The sequence below is a fragment of the Limulus polyphemus genome, unplaced genomic scaffold (assembly GCF_000517525.1).
Source record: "Limulus polyphemus unplaced genomic scaffold, Limulus_polyphemus-2.1.2 Scaffold262, whole genome shotgun sequence".
NCBI classification, from domain to species: domain Eukaryota; kingdom Metazoa; phylum Arthropoda; class Merostomata; order Xiphosura; family Limulidae; genus Limulus; species Limulus polyphemus.
This window is the reverse complement of record NW_013665872.1, coordinates 188613-198094: the sequence shown is the minus strand read 5'-3', so window position 1 is coordinate 198094 and position 9482 is coordinate 188613.

The following is a 9482-nucleotide window of genomic DNA, read 5'->3' as shown; positions in this document are numbered from 1 at the left end:
TCCGCACAATATCTTTGGCATTAAAGATATAATACTAAACATCCGCACAATATCTTTGGCATTAAAGATATAATGGTAGCGAGAAAGTCTATCTAAAATGATATTTTTATATGGAGAACTAAAAGCCTAATGTTACGGCGTCAAAAGCCAAATAACTGGTAAAGCAATAACACATTGTATAGGTGTAACAAAACAGATGGTCTAGCTAACACGACTGTGGAAACAAACATTTCCAGTTTAGCGTGATTTTTATTATTTTTATCACGCACGAATGTTAGCCCCATTGGTGCCAGTGCTTCACCTGTTTCGGATTGAACGCCTATTTATTAAACTTTTTCGTTGTGTAGCCATCTTCATAAATACTTATTATCCAATAATGTTGAATTGATTACTTCGTTTACGTTTACATTTATATTTTGTCCAAATATTAGTTCAGCAAATCCTCCGTATTCTAGTTTGTTATTTTTTTCCTTATAAGAACACAAACATTTTCCAAATTATTATTATTACGTATTCCCAATGGTTATTCTTTACTCCTTCTGTTTATGTTAAGAGTGTGGAGAACACGAAGATTCGTTTCAACTCTAAGAGAGAAAAAAAAAAAAACATTATTATTAACTGTCATACCACAATACCACAAGATCTGCTATCAAGTCAGAAATCGAGTCTATTTCATATCAACGGATTATGTTTCCAATTCGGATTACTCTCTACATATAACCATCAAATTAGCTTTTCTTTCATATACCATGGAATAAATCCTGTCGACCCGGAGATTCTCGTCTCTCTCGACAAAGTTTAATATTACGGATTACGTTAAACCCTCCACCTAATTATGAGGTTTTATATTCTAATCTCTCCATAGATACTCGTTCAGCATTTTTCATTTTCGACCATATGCAAATAACACGGGAAAAGCCTTAAAGATTTACAAGAAAAATAAGGAATTAAACCTAACTATAACCAACAAATCTTATATTTCAACCGAAGCAACTTCTAATTAATGTTAATTAAGATGGTCTCTTACTTTTAATGTTCTTCCATTAAAATATACTGCTTTATATCTATAAGTTAACCCAATGCATTTCATCTTCTATATGTGTTTTAGTACTTTAATAAAAATTATGTCACACATGTTTAGTTATATCGGTCTCATATGTTAACTTCTATTTTTAAATAGACAATAATATAAATCGTTTATTTTATATTTAAACGAGTTTTTTATATTAATTAATACTAACAAAAACAAACGAAATATAATGAGAAAATGAAAAATTACTGTAAACACGAAAATATTAATTACATAGAATATATATATATATATATTTCAAAACAGAGACACGTCTGGCGTCATTAAAGGAGCAGCCACGCCCTTAAATACGCAATTAACTAATGAAAGACAAACCGATCAACCGTTTTTTTAATATATCAACTTATTAATACCATCAATATATACCAAGAAATGCGATTATGCTTCACCAAATAGTATACTTAATCAACAGATGAAATGCTCTCACAAACTCTTGTTTTTTCTCTCGTTAAAAATCTTCTGCATTAGTGTTTTAAATCCATTTTTTTCTTTTGTACAGTTTCGTCTTCGGCACAAAAAAAGACGTTTTTATCTTCTCCAAAATAAAACTTAAACAAAATGTGCTGAGGATTTTCTCGTTTCTTATACCAGCCTGATCGCTGATTTCAAATTTTACGACGGAAGTCTGATTTTCTTAAGAGCGATTTCAGTTATATTTTTGTTCCTATTTTTTCAGCTTTTATTCGCATCTCGGGTCATCCGTCCGAAACGAAGACCTTAAGCTCTGGAGTATCTCTCTAACTCTATTGGTTTCTGTTGATTTTTTGTAGTTCCAGGCCAGTCGTTTCTAATTCTACTTTCAATTCTTTCACAGTCTTAGCTGGCGATTCTTTAACCCCTTTCACTTCAGAAACGTTTGTTTCTTTAGTGTTTTCAGTTTCATTGTGCACTTCCATTTTACTTCTTCACCAAAGGTCGTTCTAACCAAACTTTTAAGAGGCATTATTCACCCCTATTGCTAGTTTTACTGCACGATAGTCCTTCGTTTTTCTTTCTATCACCGCTTTATATGTTTTTTCTCTTTCGAATAGTTTAGGGGAAAATTCAAGTTTTTTTTCTCTCTCTAATTCGCAGTGCAATGATATCTAAATTCGCAGTGCAATGATATCTAATGATATATTTATGTTCAAAACTATTAGAAGATATTTTAATTGTCATGGAAATTACTTTTATTTGAACTTCACATTTTACTCAAAATATAATCAGTTGATTTCTTCCCTTTGAACACACGATAATTAAGGCATACGGGAAGAATAACTGTTTAACCCAAGGATACATTGATAACATTACTTTCTGTTACATAAATGAACAAATATTAAACGTAGAGTCTTTATTGTCCCTAAATTGAACATGAGTGGTTATTGTTTAGGGTTAATTAATTGAGTCTAACATAAATCAAGAACCACATAGCTAAAGAAGTAGATAATTGACAAAAGAAGAAACTAATGGCTGTCCAACGGACTTAATACTAAAAACGAGCTTATTTAGTGGTTTATTTATTTAAAGGCAAAACTACATAATAGGCTATTTGCGCTGTTCCCACCGCAGGGATCGAATTCCAACCTTTAACATTAAACCCTCGAGCTTACCGCTGAGTCACCGGGGAGGATGCTTTGTGAATAGTAATTAATTTTTGATAGTGTAATGAGGTATTTTTGTTAGATATCGAGGTAGTTTTTTGTTTGATTTTTTTTAATTCAGATCTTTAATCAGGTAAAGGAAACCTGTTCCAAAATGAACTATTAGATAATTATCTCAAAAGTGTCATCATAATTTTAGACAGTCGAGGTTTATCTTACGAAATTTTTTTAATCAAATTTCAGGCAATAAAACTTCATTAAGGCCAACAAAATCAATTATGTTCATTAATGTACAGCGGTATTGTTTATTGAGATTGTTATCATTTTGTTCTCTTCCAGTCTTTTACCCTGTCATCATGTTTCACTAATGATAGATTAACTTTATATTTGCATAATTCTGATTCCGTCTGAAACCTGTACATTCTCGAGCTTATGAAGCCTAAGCTTGTGAAATATTCGGTAGTCAGAAGTTATTTTGCCACTTTAAACAGTGAAAGTAAAAGTACCGTTTGCTTTGTTGTTAAGCACAACGCTATACAATGGGATATCTGTACTTTGCCCATCGCAAGTATTGAAACCAGATTTTTAGCGTGGAAAGCCCTCAGACTTACCACTGAGCCACCGGGTGGCGGGTAAAGTCAATTTTTCAAATTTAAGGTTATGACTAGGTAAGTCAGTAATATCTGTGTAACATTTAAAGTTTCACATTTATGCCACTAGTTGACGAATAGCAGATAATAACCTGTTTATACAAAAAGAATCATAGAAGTTTTGAATAAAAAAATATACGATAAGAATTAAAAACGTTGTTACACACGCAGAACGACAAGTGAAGTAATATATTTTAATTAATAAATAAAGTCGAATAAAGAAACCTAAATAGAGAAAACAAGAATGCAAGAAAATAAAGAAACGACGTAAAAGGCAGTTAGTAAAAGTAAGGGTGAAAGATTAACCACTGTAGGAAAGAACACAAAGAAACGCAAGATGATTGTTATGGGTATAAACATATTCACAAACAGGACGAGAGACATCAGCGACTGTGTGATGCAAGATATAATCTACATAATGTTAAACATGCTTCGGGCAGTGAAATCGGTTGTTTTACATCCTTTTAATTGTGTAGAAAATATACTTTTAACAGCTGGATCGTTGTCAAAACAGGTAGTTTAACATCCGTTTTATTCAACAAACACCATTCAGATTTACTCCCACTTCATTGTTTTCTCATTGATAAATTTGATAAAATTTTCGGTACGTTGAAAATGTTATTTATCTTCCTTCAATTTCTTCATCTATAATGCCTGTTTCAAATGTCGTTAAACTGGACGCATAATGGTTTCCTCAAAGATAAATCTATTAAATCCTTCCTTCTTCTCAGACAAAGTTTATTAAATTTGGTTAAATTCATTCATTTCAAAATATTACAATATTTAGTATGTTCTACTTTTGGAATGAATCGTTATTATTATACGACTTCATTTCAACGTTAAATAGTATTTTATAAAAAACATTACTGGTTTGTTGTTGTTAAGGTTCTTTGTTTCTAAAATTTGATTCGCGAACTTTGAAGGCTTAAATCATCTGTATTGCTATGATTTATTAAGGGTATATAAGTTAAAAATAAGCTATTTTAATCTATTTCTGATATTGTAAACTCTAGTATGCATTTCAGTGTAAAATGGAAAATATCACCCAAAATATATTACTTAATACTTAAGTTATGTTCGGGAGTTGAGAATCCTTCGAAAAGACGTAGCCAAAATATTAGACGGCAGATATTATTTTAGGAAATAACGTTTGGAATATTATATATATATTGACAATAATTAAGATATATACATAAGCAGAATCACGTTTCTTAATTGGTGATTTGGTGTGATAATTTAGTGACGTCATCAAGAATTATTACTACAGTAAAATGAAATAACAGTATGTCGAATTGGTACAACATTATCAAGAATTATTAACACGCTAATATGACTACATTATCGAAATGCTACAACAAGATCAAAAATGGCTAATACAGCGTTATAATGAGATTAATTTGATGCAATAACATTATTTCTAATGGGATACGCTAAGAAACTGATATTATTTCACGGGTTTACTAGGACTCTTTTTTTTTTTCACTGCGTCTTCTTGTATATCGTTCTTTTCAAATATGTGTAACAAGTTACAATTGATTGTAATATTAAGGATGAACCATTTTAACTGTTCTACAGTGCGTTTCGTACTCTATTTCTTTATACTCCTCGTTTATAAACACTAAAGATCTGATTGAGAAAAACTGAAAACCTTCAGATGTTACAGACACCTAGCAGCGTTGACTGTACCACTTTTTACTGGCTTGTTTGCAAATTCTGAAAGCGAGCAAAAGAGTTTTGTGAGTGATGATCATGAGTTACGGTGATATTGGGCAGAAGATTTCCGAGGGTATTGGTTGTAGTGGACATAAGACGACCGTAGGTTACGGTGATTTTGAGCAGAATATGGTCATTGGTTATGGTTTTACTGGACGTAAGATGATCGTAGGTGATAATGGTAAAGAAAAGATAGTTGTTAGTGCAAGTAACAAAGAAGACAGTCGTTGGCTTTGACGAGGATAAATTATTCGTTTTTGCTGGTAGATGAGCAGAAAATGGTGATTGTTACTGGTCAGAGTATAATCGTTAGCGCTAGTGGTTAAGCATAAGATGCTTGTAAATACTGGTGGAAGGGCATAGAAGCCTAGTTTTGCTGTGTTACCATGTTATTTAATCATAACCCAGTGACAAGCATACTTAAGAGCATGATCTCCCTCCAAAATGCTAAGAAGAGAACTTATATCTTAATGAATTGTGTTACCGTGGGAGATGAACATACTGAAGAGCATTATCTCCCCCAAAGTGCTAACTAGACAACTTCCATCTAAATTAATTGTGTTATCATGGTATTTTATCATAACCAAATGATGAGCAAGATGAAGAGCGTGATTGTGTTCCTAATTGCTAGCCACATAATTTACATTTTCGTTAATTATATTTACCATACTAAAACAAAATATCTGTTTTCAACATGTGCAAGGATTTTTTAACTAGGTAAACTGACCATTCTTTTTTTCTGACACCTGATAGCATTTTAAAAGTACGTGCTCAGTTTTAGAAATGTATCTCTTTGTGACAGAATAATTTCCACGTTCCGCTTCAACTTCGGTGTTATTTCCGGAAAATCCTGACGTTATATCGATCAAAAAGCCAAGAAAATCTCACTATCCTTATTCTTAATGGGCATCAAAACTAGTAAATCAGTAAAGTTTTCACAACCATGTGTTGTAGCTTGGTTCTCTTGAATGTTTCATGTCGCAACATCCTCCCTACCAAGGTTATAATGTTTTTACGATCACCAGAAAATAGCTTTTGACAAAAAATTAAGCAGTGATTGTTCAGTAGCAGAAAAGAATAGTGAAGAGTTGATAATTCAGGGTTTGTTTCCAATCTAGATCGTCACATAGCCATTGTGCGCATACGTGATTTTCTTTAGTGTTTAAACATTCTATCAGGTGAAATGTTTTAGAGTTAGGTGCTACGCTGGAGATTTTTCTTCGAAATTTGTATATTGTCCTTCAATGTTTTTGTTGACATCTTTTTTGTGAAAATATACCTTCAAAAACTGGAAAATGCTTTTCACGCCTTTTTATTGTTATTGTTCTTCTTCGGGAATATAACTCTGTCTTATTTACGGCCCAGTGCTTTCTTTTAAGATCTTGATATAAACCTAAATCATTCTATGGTAGACAGACGAATATGTTTTAACTTCTTACGGCTGAAAAAAGTATTTTATAAATTCTTATAGTGCCACAAGGTGAAAAAGAGAACTTGGTAAAGTTCTTGAGCTATGCTAGTCAACATTTATAACTCAGAATCTGTTCCAATTTCAAGAAGTTTAACTGAAGAATTGAAAACTTAAATTGGGCAGGATTCAAAGAAGTTCCTCTATTTAACGGACAGAGCTGTAATGAACTAAGCTACAACGTCTTGAATGCCTCGGTTTTAACTTCATTAGTTATTAAGAACAAATTTCAGCAAAATATTACATTGAAATTATTCTGAACTTTACACGCCGATTGACACGTGTTACATTTTATAGTGATTAATTTGGCGTCTCCTGTTGTCGACTAGCTGCCTTTCCTTTAGTCTATCAGTTCAAAATTAGTAAAGATTGATATCCTTTTGTGTAGCTAAGCAAGAAAATTCGTAAACTGCAAAAATAGCTAAAGCATCTTCCCAGTAAGCAGATTCGCAGATTCAAATCCATCTTCAGTTCAGTTTTTATTTCTTTAGAGATACTTCACCTTATCAATTGCTGCATGAAATACAGAATGTACACTGTTTACTGATCCATTCGTACAAGATCCTACAGCAGTTGATCACAAACAGAGAAAGCACTAGAGTATATTGACTGATTCTACGTTTCCAAAATCAGGTTCTGCTTTATCAAGTTCAGCTGGGACTAATATATATTTACAATATAACCCTATTTATTCGTAAAAGGCTTTGTAGCAGGCAGAACGTGACAGCTGGGGTCACATTGATCAATAACTCAGGAAGCACAATACCGTGTTGGAAGACTGGATGACAAACCTTAGTGGTGTCGCTTAGCATAGATCAGTTGGAAACGAGTTATTATAAATAAGAGCGCATAACTTTCATAAGCTAGTGACGTAAGTAGTCATTTTTATATTATGTATTGTTAATTTGCTTTTGGAATTCTCTCAGCAATAATCAGGATTTTTTTCATCAATAAACTATATCTAGAAATTACTAGCCAAAGCAATTAAAATTTAACATTCCTACTATTACTGATATTTGTAACATTCTCTTAATCTATACATCAGTTGGAGAATGTTGGAGAAAGAACTACAGTTCTGTAGCTAACATAAACATATAAATATACTTGGAAAATAAAGACATTGCCTTACATTGAATGCCATGAAGGCTTAGAAGGTTAGTTTTTAACCAACAAACACATCTTAACATATTGGAAACAAAAGACTCTTTACTTTGTATTGAATAACAACCTGGCCTGAAAGGTTAATTTTATAACCAACAAGCACGTCTTAATGTATTGGAAACAAAAGGCTCCTTACTCTATGTTGAATAACAACCTGACCATTTTAAAGCACTTATTAAGGTATTGGAAAGAAAAGACTCCTTACTTTACTTTGATTAGCAACCTGGACTGGAAGGTTCACTGTTCGCTTTTTAACAATAAGAGATTGATCTTGATTTGAATTGATTGTAAGTCTTGGGTTAACAATAAGAAGAGTTGTTTTAGATATCACGGAGTTGGGGTTTGTTTTAAACGATCCACATATTCCATCTCTCAGTGGATTTGAAAAATGGAAATCGTATGTGTCACAATATCCTTTATGTTATTGTTTTTATATCCTTCAAGAAGATTTACTTACAAATGCGGATTTACTGAGCTTGACTCTCAACAGTTTCCTCGATATATGATTTTTCAATATTTCTGAAGGTATGTGGCCTGTGTGCTTCTAAATCCCGAAAAAAAAAACGTTTCTCTTTGCTTCGTTACTTCACAGTTCAACTTATACACGCATGACTAGTTGGAACTGTTCTCAGGAAGGATTTATGTATTCTCCATGTGTTTCCAGAAATAGTGGAACACCATATATTTGAACCGTAATTCACAGTTTAACCTGAATTTAAACACATATAAAATTCATACTTTGCAATGTTAACTGCCAAGCTCATTTAGTTTGAAAATTATCAGATGTGATCAAAATGGAATCCCCCGTATCACCTAAAGCATATATAACGGCGATTATTTCAAGGAACATTTAGTTAGGTTAGCATCAGCTTATTTGATAAAATCGTAAGCAATTACTAAGTTTGTCATATTACTGGTTTTAAAGCAAAGCTGAGGTGAGTCACTAGAGTGACATACCTGTGGTGGTCTCACAAAGCTCAAAGATTCATAGGTCACAGCGAAGTCGTCCGGTAAACATAGATCCTGTTTTCCTCTTAGTAGTCCACCATAGTAAATCCCAGCCAATCCTTATGTTGTCCCCTCTCTCCTAGAGTTACTAGAGAGACTACTTGTGCACCAGTTGAAAGAAGTGACAAATGAAAAGCATTCTGCAGGTGGTTTTAAATCACATTTATGTATTATTTTTTTATTTAATCAATTCTAAGCGAAAGAAATCACATAGTTATGACGTATTAAAAGCTAAAGACCCACGCTCATGGTTATCACTGTATGATATGAATAAATCGCGTAGCAAGTTATATCACTTTGGATTGTCTGTTGATTAAGTTAAATAATTTTGAAGTTTCATATAGTGTCTTATGAAATATTCTGTGAAAACTCTGGTTCTGGAAGGAGATTTAAACAAAGAACTGTTTTCATCGTGGTAACGATACTGAGGAAATAAACACATATATTTTGTAAAGATAGCTTTATTTTTGAGAATTTTTCAACAAAGCATCGTGTTGAGACATATGCTCATACTACTTGGTTATGTCTTATAATGGCTGGAGACGGCTTGAATGGGTAATGAAGAAAAACTTTAATATAAGTGTAACATAACAGCAAATGTACAACGTTTCGACAAGGTTTTGTCATCATCAGGTACAAGTAATTTACACTGACACGAATATATATATATACAGTACTGAATAAAGAAGTCATATGACCGGAACTGTTGCAAAACTTAGAAGAGGTATCTAGGCACCCTGGGGTGTTGGTTTAGAGTAGGGTTGTTTTGTTCAATTAAGATGGATTCCATCAGAGAAACAGGAAGAAAATTG